Source organism: Malaclemys terrapin, chromosome 1, assembly GCF_027887155.1.
Source record: "Malaclemys terrapin pileata isolate rMalTer1 chromosome 1, rMalTer1.hap1, whole genome shotgun sequence".
In the NCBI taxonomy this organism is placed as follows: Eukaryota; Metazoa; Chordata; order Testudines; family Emydidae; genus Malaclemys; species Malaclemys terrapin.
Window position 1 is genome coordinate 104,722,603 of NC_071505.1, and position 12,343 is coordinate 104,734,945.

Consider the following 12,343-nt stretch of genomic DNA (forward strand, 5'->3'; position numbering starts at 1 on the left):
CAAAACGCTGTGTGCCTTTATAGCCAAGAAATAGTCTCACTCTAGGGTTTAGAAACTAGAAAGAATATGCCTGACTTTAGAATGTTAGCTACATTTTTAATTCAATTGGCAATTGGGCAGCATTCTCATTTAACAAATGCAATGAGGCTAAACGTAGGGAAAGCCTGCCCCAAGTGAAAGCTTTTATGTAATTCCAGCAGTCAACAGAACTAGAGGTTATGAAATTTCATGAAAAAAAAGTTTTGTGATATTTTCAGCCTAACTGGAAATTAAAAGTACCAGACATCTTTTTCTTTCAATGTTTCCAGTCAGGAGATTCAAATAAAGTTGGATTCAAAGCCCAGTTAACTCTTCTTGACTTCCATGGGCTTTGGATCAGGCCCATAGTGCCAAAAAGTGAAATAATTCTTTTTGTCTGAAATTTCTGAGATTTGTTACTGGCTACCTGGGAGGTAAATGCGAATCTCCCATGCGCTGTGGCTGACAGCGAATCCACGCTAGCCGTCTCAGCTCCTTATATGTGCACATTGCAAACAAGAACGTAGATTCAATCTGATTTTTTTTTAATAAGTTACCTGGCACAGGGGCTCGCAGACATTAGCCCTCCTGACCCAGTACATTATGGTGCTGACACTGCCTCTCCAAGTAACAGAACTTGGGGAACTGTCACCATCAGACGAGGGTTTTGTAGAGCTTCTCTTTCCCAACAAAGCTTTATTATTTGCTCACCAGAGCCCCAGTGCATACAACATATGAAATTGCAGAGGAGCGATGCTACCCTGCAGCTCCCTTTTCTTAGCAGTAACCGAGGAACTCAAATCCTGCACTTCTTCGAGTCCTAGCCCCTCTCCCATTCCCCTGCCTTCCTCCAGTCCCGGTGGGCGAGACTGCCCCTGGAGTGACCTGCTTTTAATCAGCTTCCCAAGCAGATCACATGAGAGCAAAGTGCTCTCTCGCGCTCTGCCTCCCTCCTCTCTCGCTCGCAGTCTGCGAGCAATTGAGTCCAAGCGAGGAGCGGCGAGTTCCCCGCCTTGAGCAGCCAAATCTTGGCGAGACAATCCCGGCCGGAGGGGGGAAGCGAGAGCGCACGGGGCGGCGAGGCAGGAGAGGAGCCCCCAGATCCAGCCCGAAAGAGACGGGTCGGCCCCGCGCTCCCAGGCAGCCAAGCCCACAGCCCGTCCCTCCGACCCGAAGGCAGCTTGGCCGGCAACTCCACGTAAGTCGAAGTGGGTTTGCTGGGGCTGAGGCGCGCGTGTCTTCCGCTGGGGGCAAGGACAGCGCGGGGGAGCGGGACCGCCGGGCTGCCCTCGGAGCCAGGCGGCTGCCGGGCTCAGCGCGGGCGGGGCGGGGCGGGGCGCTCACCTGGCCCGCCGCGGAACTGTAGCGCTGCAGGGCGGTGCGGACGCCTGGCCAGGGGCAGGTCTCCATCCGCGGGAAGCGGGCTGGGCTCCCTCCTTGGGGCCGGGGGCAATGCCCTGCGCGGGTCCTCTCCAGGTAGCAACTCGCGGGGAGGGAAGTGAGCGGTGCCGAGGGGCCGCGGAGAGCATCGCTCTGGGCATTGCTGGGGGTCTCCTCGCCCTCCCCCCCCCCCCGGCCAGCTGGTGTCGGGCACAGCTGCTTCTCTCCCAGGGTGGCCGAGGAGCTCTGGCCTCGCCCAAGGGACCAAAAGAGCAGCAATCTGGTTTTTCTTGGGGGGGAGGGGAAAGAGCCGCCCCCCACCCCTTCGGTGACTTGGGGCTGTACTCGAAGGTGTTCCCCAGACACCTGTATCCGCACCCCAGCCTGCTCCCCGCCACCACGCAGACGCGGGACTCGAGCCTAAAAGAAGCCCCCAGAGCCCCCGAGAAGTGCCGCCCCCGTGAGTAGCACTGACTGACTCCAGGGGATGATCTGTCCAACCCCCTCCCCGCAAGCTGCTCCAGCTCCCCTGCCTGGCCGCCGCCTTCCAGGCCGCCGCCGAGGATTACTCTGAAGGCTAATAGGATAATAGAGCAGTTCCGTACTCTCAGCTCAGCGCGATTTGAGGCAACTGCACAGCTCGGTTTAGCCACTTGATCATAACTTGGCATAAAAGGCTGGCGGATCAATATGTGGCAGTATTGAAAAGCTAAGGGGCAGGAGGGGGAACTTTACACAGTGTAAAGAAAAAAATGTCAGGATCTGCGGGCAGAAAGTGTGCTCAAGAGGAAGGCCAGCAGCATGCACCTAGGATAGGCCACCTGCTATGGATGCCTCTCTTACCTGGGGTCCTGCAGGGATCAGTTCTTGGTCCGGTTCTGTTCAAAATCTTCATCAATGATTTAGATAATGGCACAGAGAATACACTTATAAAGTTTGTGGATGATATCCAGCTGGGAGGGGTTGCAAGTGCTTTGGAGATAGGATTAAAATTCAAAATGATCTGGACAAACTGAAGGAATGGTCTGAAGTAAATAGGATGAAATTCAATAAGGAGAAATGCAAAGTACTCCACTTAGGAAGGAACAATCAGTTGCACACATACAGAATGTGAAATAACTGCCTAGGAAGGGGTACTGCGGAAAGGGATCTGGGGGTCATAGTGGACCACAAGCTAAATATGAGTCAACAGTGTAACACTGTTACAAAAAAAGCAAACATAATTTTGGGATGTATTAGCAGGAGTGTTGTAAGCAAGACACGAGGAGTAATTCTTCCTCTCTACTCCATACTGATTAGATCTCAACTGGAGTATTGTGTCCAGTTCTGGGCACCACATTTCAAGAAAGATGTGGACAAATTGGAGGAAGTCCAGAGAAGAGCAACAAAAATGATTAAAGGTCTAGAAAACATGACCTATGAGGGAAAATTGAAAAAACTGGGTTTAGCCTGGAAAAGAGAAGGCTGAGAGAGGACATAACAACAATTTTCTAGTACATAAAAGGCTGTTACAAAGAGGAGGGAGAAAAATTGTTCTTCTTAACCTCTGAGGATAGGACAAGAAGCAATGGGCTTAAATTGCAGCAAGGGAGGTTTAGGTTGGACATTAGGAAAAACTTCCTAACTGTCAGGGTGGTTAAACACTGGAATAAATTGCCTAGGGCGGTTGTGGAATCTCCATCATTGGGGATTTTTAAGAGCAGGTTAGACAAACACCTGTCAGATATGGTCTAGATAATACTTAGTCCTGCCATGAGTGCAGGGGACTGGCCTAGATGACCTCTTGAGGTCCCCTTCCAGTCCTATGGATCTATGGTGCAAGCAATGTCCTCACTTCGGTCTCAGAGACTTAGGGCCAAACTCTATGCACTGATGAGCACATTAATGCTGTTTGACTGTAATGGGAGTTAACCTGCTTATCTGAGGGCAGGTCTTCACTACAGGGGGGGGGGGTCGATTTAAGATACGCAAATTCAGCTACGCGAATAGCATAGCTGAATTTGACGTATCACAGCTGACTTACCCCGCTGTAGGGACGGTGGCAAAATCGACCTCTGTGGCTTCCCGTCGACGGCGCTTACTCCCACCTCCGCTGGTGGAGTAAGAGCGTCGATTCGGGGATCGATTGTCGCGTCCCGATGGGACACGATAAATTGATCCCCGAGAGGTCGATTTCTACCTGCCAATTCAGGCGGGTAGTGTGGACCTAGCCCTAGAGTAATAGTTGACCCTTTACTGCTGCTAAAATAAGTAACTCCAACAGGTGCTGATGGATCAGTTGTAGAGTTGTTATTGCTAGTTTGTTTTAAAACTTAAAGGCCTGGGGGGCGGGGTTGGGAAAACTAGGCCAAACTCTGCTGTCGGTGAGACTGGTGTAAATACAAAGTAACACCATTGACTTCTAAGTGAGAGAATAACTTCTTCCATTGAGTTTAGAGATAATTCTGCTGATATATCGTATTGGTTTCTGTCATTTATTTGTCTTCCTTATATATATTAGGACTATTTACATGCAAAGGGAATCTTTTCACTTCATTAAAAGTTCATCTGCTCCTGTTACTTGCTCTCTACCTGAGGTCACAAGTCTCAGTTTTTGATATCGCAAGGAGATGAATGAATAATACATTTGAGGAATGTTCTGAAGCTTAAATTCCACCAGGAATTAAGCCTGCTGTGACCACATCCACTTGGGCTTGTTTATAAGCAGTGTGGAATTGTATACATTATGCTTTTTCCCTGTTCGATATCCTTACAACTGTGGCCAGAGGAGTGGGTTCTAACTAGATCCAGCTTACTTTAAGTCAGAGGAGCAGGTGGAAGGGCATTTTAGCCAAAGGTTCTTCAGCTCTGAAACTTGCTACCTTTCCATAGTTCCATCACAGCTTCAGTTTGGTATTGTTCTGAGCCTGTTGCAAAATTCAGCTTTTGGGGTAGCTAATGGATTGAGGGAACAGGTATGCTTGTAGGTGCAGGCTGTTCTAAGGGGATAGTTGTTTTTATGTACCTTTTGAATGTTGCATGATAGCTGCTGTACAATGGGAATTTTACTTTTTATTGTCTATTATAAACCCCTCCCCCCCAAAAAAACAACAACACTGAAATATCAATCAACAGAAATGATCCAAAGGGAAACTTCCCCCAGAAAAGGTAATATGTAATTTGTGACATGGTAAAGCTGTTTATTTGTTGTTGTAAGTTTGATGGAGGGGAAAGGAAAAGTTATCCAGCTAGAAGGAAAAAGCTGTGCATAACTTAATGACCATCTATATGGGCAAGTATGTGTGGAGGGACAAGTAGAAAGTTGGTGTCTCTCTGGACTAAGTTCCTTAGCAATTGGAACCTTATGCAGCACTCACTGAAGAAAAAGGAAAGACTCCCTTTGTCTTTAGTGGGCTTTGGAGCAGGCACTTGGACAGAAGGGTGGGAGGGAATTTTGTCACTGGCTTCAGTTTGTGTCTTTTATAAAGGGATACATTTTTTGCTTGTTTTTACTTCCTTCCCTCTCTGGCAAATGGTGCAGACAAGGGAGGCCTTCATCGCTAATGTGGGCACTTTCTTGGTTGACTTGTGGGAGGTGCTGTCTGACTTCCAGCAGCATCACCTCCACCAAATTATGTCACCACTAGATCTGATCTCCCTTCTCTTGGTCTCGCTGGAGTCTGTTAGATCGGAGTACTCTCACAGAAGAACTGTCCTTTCTACGTGAGCTCTGAAAACATACTGATTTGACACACACTCTGTTATAGTTTAAAACATTTGTGCAGTGCCTTAGTGGGGTTATCACTTATATAGAGAATTACAATGCAACACTGAGTTACTGTGGATGGAACTTGCTTTGCTCCTGAACCTTGTCTTCCTCCACAGGCCACCTCCCTTGCATATATTCTCCATAAGCTTGTGGTGTTTTCTATGGGAGCAGGTCTGTGACTAACAGTGTAACCTCCACTTCAATATTTGCGGCCTTTTGCTGACCGGTGCATCAAAAGCATTTTTCGCTTAGAGGTTTCATTTCAGGGCTTTAACTGAGGAAATCTATATATGTGTCAAGCCTATTCATAATAAATCATTTAAAATGCTGTCCTGGGATCAAACCAGGTCACTGTAACACATACACACTGCTCTTCATATGCTTAGAGTGACCTGCACTTGGTCAATCCATATACCTGGTGTGGTTGTCTCTGATTTATCTTCCTTGGACAGCCTTGTTCACAGGGAGTTTATGTTGCAAATTATTTACAATTCTTGGCATGCTGAGCAGCCTCAAACTTAAACTGCAGCCTCATTTTCCATCCACTCAATACCACACTTACATGTGTCCGAGTTTCCATGGTGCCATCAAGCTTCTAGCTAGATATTGACATTTGACAGCAGGAATATCGTTCTGTGTTGCTGTGTATATTTAGTGAAACTATCAGAGCCATTTAGGGTGTGCATTTCTAATTTATATCCATATCCTCATATTGTTAGTTAGTGCTTGTTAAGCGTTGCCTAACAGTCCTGGTTACATAGTTAACAGCAACAATGAACTTCAGATACAGCTTAGGCAACAGGTGTTTTGAGATAAGCAGAAGGATCCATATTTTAGGTTAGTTTGAGCAATTTAGCATCACGTGGACACAAAGGATAACATTTTAAAAAAATGCCCAAGTCCCTGATGGCTGCTATCACGTAGGTATTTTTGAAAATCTCAATTGTGGCTTTCTGAATGTTAGTACATAGAGTGTTCCTTCTCTGTAGAGCTGTTTAGGTTGAAATAGAAAAGTATGTATTGTAAGATATATAAAGTGGATTTCAGAGGGCTTGGGAGGAGCCAGAATGCAAGAGCCTTACTTCAATTGAAGTTTTATATAAAAAGCTTTATTCAGAGTAAGCCCAAAATGGGGTTAAAAAGTACAGGGGTGAGCTATGGTATGTAAAATGTGCCTTTTAGTAAAATACCCGGCCATAACAATTTGCGCATTATTACTATAGAAATATTGCTACTCTGGCTCAATTAATTGACATGGCATACAAGGTGGCAGTGGTCAAACAATTTGTTAGAAGTAATAGCTCTCATGGTGACATAAACTTTGTGGGGAGAGAGAGATCTATTCTAGTTACTTGTGCCAGCAGCAGTCCCAGCAGTGCATTGTCCACCACCAAGTGCCTAGTTACTGAGTGGAAAGTAGAGGATGTCTCAGGAAATACAGTGCAACCAAAGCCACCTGGCCCTGGGGGTGGATTTGTTAGCCACGAAATGATGGAATTAGTATTTTAGCTCCACAGAATAAATTGCTAGCATTCATTCATCATAGTCTTTAGATTAACTATAGAACAGTTTCCCGCAATGAAGTTTTTATTTCTTTTCAAATGTAATAACTAATGTTGGACATTAGACCATCAAGACCAAGAGAGTCTTCTCCACCATAACTAGTGTCCTGTTCCCCTATCTGCCATGAGCATTGCACCAATGGCTGATAGTGGAATTGTCGCTGTTTCATTCTTTACAATTTTATATGATTTGGAAATAATTGTTGTTTTTCACTACTAGAAAGTAATAATGACTTCAGATGAAGACTAAGTATTGTTAGCAGAAGTAGACCAACTCTTAGAAAATGAGATCCTGATTTTATATAAAGGCACCCACAATTATTAGTATATGCACTAATAATAAAGAATGAAGGAGGAGATATTCAGATAACCAGCAGAATTGTATCTAAACATTTGCCACTAGACAGTGGCTGCTTGTGAACATAGAGTACCATTGCGGGGTCTCAAAAAATCATTATAATTGGGGTCAGTAGCATGGCTAGGGCAGAGGGTTTCAAGCTGAAGGCAACTACATTTGGATTTTTAGATGAGCGCTGTAAACATTTGATCTTGTATGAAGCGGAGGTGGTACCCAATGTGACATCATCATCATCTTTGATCCCAGCATCTTTACTATGAGAATTACCTAGCTAATGAAGTAATAGTTGGCAATCTGTATGAAATCTGCTGTTTATATTTTTATTAGCTCTGAGTTGGCAGAGAAGCTGCTTCTGTAGTGTCTGATTCATTAGTGTGTTTCAGTCATTCTCAAGTTTCAAGAGCCTTTTCAGTATGGAAAAGGTAAAGTTCCTCTTGGTGCCAACCCTTTATTATAGCCAGTACTGAGGACATATAACCTTGATGTCATAAGGCTTGTTCGGTGCACTGAAGTGTTCAGCAGCGTCTTACCCTGGAGTGATAGAAAGGACCCAAGCCTGGAAGTACACAGAGCAATGAAACAGCCCTGCAGTCTGAGCCTCATAAACACAAGTTGGTTGGCACAGGCCAGCTGTGGGTGTCCAGTTGCTGTGTAGACATGTCCTCAGTGTACATTTTGGAACAGAGGTTAGGCTCCCCTCCAAGGTCTGACTGCTTTCTAAGGGACAGAATCTACCTCTGATCCCCACATAAGTTCCAGAGCTCAGTGAGGTCCTGGGGTAATGGGGTGAGGAGGGTGCAAAACATGTAATCCTGTTCTTTATCGTGTTATCCAGGTGCTGGGTGGGATGGGAAGGAGGAAGAGGGGGAATTACCAAATATAGACAAGAGACACACACTGCCATGGTTGTGGAAATCAGCGTACCACATCTCATTACTTGGTTTAAAATAACACTCCTAAATCTGTCTACGCCACCTGAAAGCTTGGTCATTTCAATTTCAAGCAATGATAGGCATAATATTTTTTTTAGTGAGCCCTGTCTTGTGTTTTGGTTTTGTTCATCTTAATGTTACGAGCACTTTGAGATGACTTTGCCTACCTGTTGTTTTAAGATGATCTTCAGACAAATGTCAAAGTCAGGTAGCATTTAAACTATACAATGATCACACAGACTGGGTTTTATATCTTTCATACTTCAGATATTCCAAAGTTGCTATAGAACACAATTAATTAGATGCTGGTTGCACAGTGAAAATCTAGGAGCCACCATGCACTCAGCAATAATGATCTCACAGCATGGGACGATATTATTACTTCTATTGCAGAAGTACCCTAAAGATGCTAGTTACTGTACAAACATATATGGAGGTACAAACCCTAGCCTCTAAGATCTAAAATGACAAAAAACAGTTGAAAGGAGTAAAAAAGGCTACAATATACAAAGTTATCAGAGTCATGAATGACCCATATCTTAGTTCCACAACACACACAAAATACAAATAGATAAGGATGTGTGTGTGAAGAGTCCCAAGCTGCCCCTCTGCTCAGACATTCTTTCTCAGAGTGCCCTGACCCTAGTTTGTTAAGCGGGACATGCTGTTCATTATACACAGACTGGGTTTATCATAGAATCTTTTTCAGACAATGCCATGGGATCTTTATCTTCCATTAGAAATGAAACATGAAGGGATTTGGGAATAATGTCTTCCCAGAAGGATGGCATCTCTAATAATTCAATGCCTTCCTAACTGTATTATAGCACTGCAGAGTCAGCACTGGGTACAAGTATAAATCCTGCTTTGGGGCACTTGAACTAAGAACCTCTGGTTCAGTGTCAAGATGGCTACTAACATGCATTCAGAATTATTCCCCACTTCCCTCCCTGGTGGAAATAAATATTAATCTAGGACCAAATCCTGTAGTTCTTACTCAGGCAAAGCTCTCGCTGAAGTAAGGGTAAGCTTTGCCTGAGTAAGGACAGCAGGAGTCAGACCATAATTCTGAAAGGACACCTTTTCCCTTTGTTTTACGCAAAATAAGTTACGATTGTAATAGTGCTTCATAGCTTGATAGCAAACAGAGAAAATGCCATTCTGGCACCCTTACTTTGTACTTCAAATTGTCCCATTAATTGCAATGGGACTACTTGCAAAGTGAGGTACAACTCAGAGTGAATACAGCGATCAGAATCTTGTCCTAACTAAAGAAATGCTTCCATTCCCGTTGCTCTCCATTATGCTGATAGGATAGAAATTGTGTCTCTCTTCAGTTGGAATCATAAGAAATACTAATCCAGAAACTGTCTTCCCTCAAATTAAAAAGAAATATTATAACCTTCTGACTCTGCCTGCCCAGCATGGTTTTTCCTTTGCTTTTCCAGGAAAAAGCTGCATTTGCCATCCTAATGAATCAGCTTCCCTTCTGGTGCTGGGGGATGGCCTCTGAGATGCTCTGATTGCCTCCCAGTGGCTTGTGTCATCTGACTGGCTTGTTTGTTTGGATTGCTGCATTCCCAGAGGTCACAATGATGTTTTTGTTTGTGTGAGAGTCTCCTGCTTCTATTAGCAGCCTACCCGGGTGCAGCTGAGCATACAATGGCATGGGAGAAGAAAAAAACTACTACTACTACAGTTTCCCTCTAAGCCAATGGCTATAATTTTCAGTGCCTTTAGAGGCATTCAGAGGCAGAGAAAGATTTGATTCAGGGAGCCTCATTGCATCGTGCTTGCCTAATCTTTATTTTGCAGCATGATCCTTTTGGCCCATATTTTTTGTCTAACTCGTGTGTTGTCAGATGTTTTTGCTAATCTTCATAAGAGATGTTTGCGTAAGTAAAGTGATTACTTGGCAGGGATTGTTTTTCCATTGTTTATAGAGTGTTCCTTTGCTGTTGGTAAATTATACACTCTTCATTGTGGGCTCATTCTGGTTTCACTTATGCAGTAGAGAGGGGAAACCCACTAGGGAGCCATTACAGTTCCCTGATTCTCTGGCCAATTTTATATAGGCCACACCCTGGCAGAGTTTACAGGAGATTGGGGGCTGCTCTAAAATCTGCCAGCTGGTAACAAGTTCAGAGAGACCATCCCCCAGCTGTGGATTGCAACAGGGAGAATGAACTGCATCAGGTATGGGGTAGCAGGTGAATCTATGCCTACTGGTGACTTCCCCAAGCCCCAAGAATAGGGTTACAATATGTCCAGTTTTTTCCGGACATGTCCGGCTTTTTGGTAATCAAACCCCCATCCGGGGGGAATTGCCAAAAAGACGAACATGTCCAGAAAAATACCGGCCGGGCACTTCCCCTCCTGGGCTCCAGCTGCTCTGCTCCTCCCCTGACACTTCGTCTCTGTTTAAGAGCCGAGCTGCCCGAGTGCTCCGGCTTCAGGCAGCCCCCTTGCCTCCGGAGCCCGAGCCGCCGGCCGGGCACTTCCCCTCCCGGGCTCCAGCTGCTCTGCTCCGGCAGCGCAGGGTCTGGAGGCATGGGGGCTGCCCAAAGCCCGAGCACTACCGGCTTCACGGTTTGCCGGGCAGCCTCCAGACCCTGCGCCCCCGGCTGGTCGCTTCCCCTCCCGGGCTCCAGCTGCACTGGGGAAGCGCCGGCCGGGGGCGCAGGGTCTGGAGGCTGCCCAGCAAACCATGAAGCCAGTAGCGCTCGGGCAGCCCTTTTTGCGTGGCTGGGAGGGAGGAGGGGGAGTTAGGGCAGGGACTTTGGGGAATGGGCGGGGAATGGGCAGAGTCAGGGTGGGGAAGGGGCGGAGTTGGGGCGGGGCTGTGGGTGGGAAAGGGGCGTGGCCAGAGCCCATGGAGTGTCCTCTTTTTTTATTTTTTAAATATGGTAACCCTACCCAAGAATATCCAGCTGACGGGGGGTGGGATGGGAGGAGAGGGGTTGCTCCCTTTATGCCACTGGACCTGAATGTTTAGTTTGAGTTTGTTCTGAGTTTTTCACTAAAGCAGTGGGTTCTCAAACTTTTGTACTGGTGACCCCTTTCACACAGCAAGCCTCTGAGTGTGACCTCCCCTTATACATTAAAAACACTTTCTTTATTTAACACTATTATAAACTGGGGTGCTGGAACAATTTTTATAGTGGGGATGCTGAGAGCCATTGAACCAAACTGCATCCGAAGAAGTGAGGTTTTTACTCACAAAAGCTTATGCCCAAATAAATCTGTTAGTCTTTAAGGTGCCACCAGACTCCTTGTTGTTATTGAACCAAACTGTAAATCCTGTATATAATGGAAACCACTTCAACCCAGGGGGTGTGGCAGCACCCACTGCACTCCTAGTACCAGCACCTATGATAATAAATGGTGGAGGCAAAGCAGGGTTTGGGGTGGAGGCTGACAGCTTGCGACTCCTCACATAATAACCTTGTGACCCCCAGTTTGAGAACCCCTGTACTAAAATTTTCTGGATGTATAACAGATAGTTGTAGGTGTGTGTGGCTACATGTACACTTGGAGCTGGGGATGTGGTCTGGTTTGTACTCAAGGCAGCTAGCCTGTGACACCGCTCATCACTGACAGTACTACTGCAGCTACACTACTATTTTTAATGCACTAGCTCAATGAAAGTTAGCAGAAGTATGTCTACTTGAGTTGGGCACTACACCCCTAGCTCCAAGTGTAGATGTAGTGTGTGTGTGTGCAGGGGGTGTTAAGGAACTCTCTCTCTTTCACCTCTGTCCAAACTTAGGCCAGAGTTATGCAAAGTTTATTCATGTGGTTAATTTTGTGCACTGAGAGTTATTCCACGGAAGCCAATGGCACTACTCAAAGGATACGTGTACACAGCAATCAAGAGGTGTGATTTCAGCAAGTGTAGACATACCTGAGCTACCTTTGATCTAGTTAGATTTAAGCTAGCTTGAGTAACACTAGCAGTGAAATTGCGGCAATCCAGGCAGTTGCATGGTCTAGCTCTGCCCACTCAAGACCCTGCGTACATGCTCAGAGGGCTGCCACTTGGCCTGCTGCAGCTTCACTGCCAGTGTTACTCAAGCTAGCTTTGATATACGGTAGAACCTCAGAGTTACAAACACCAGAGTTACGAACTGACCAGTCAATCCTTCATTTAGAACCAGAAGTACACAATCAGGCAGCAGCAGAGACAAAAAAAAAAAAAAAAAAGCAAATACAGTACAGTAATGTGTTAAACATAAACTACTTTAAAAAAGGGAAAGTTTAAAAAAAAATTTGACAAGGTAAGGAAACTGTTTCTGTGCTTATTTCATTAAATTAAGATGGTTAAAAGCAGCATTTTTCTTCTGCA

General features: G+C 45.6%; 1 protein-coding gene across 5 annotated transcripts in view; it reads left to right on the forward strand.

Annotated features, from left to right (window-relative positions):
* The first annotated feature begins 942 nt into the window (after positions 1-942).
* PTN (pleiotrophin) overlaps positions 943-12,343 on the forward strand; it is a 109,529-nt gene continuing 98,128 nt past the window's right edge. For 2 of the 5 annotated variants that reach the window (XM_054034144.1, XM_054034134.1), the window contains exon 1: positions 944-1,216. The gene's annotated coding sequence lies outside the window, so the exon portion shown is untranslated. Of the gene's footprint in view, positions 1,217-1,407; positions 1,495-12,343 lie in introns of those variants that run through there. The other 3 variants (XM_054034147.1, XM_054034162.1, XM_054034156.1) reach the window with 3 other exon arrangements.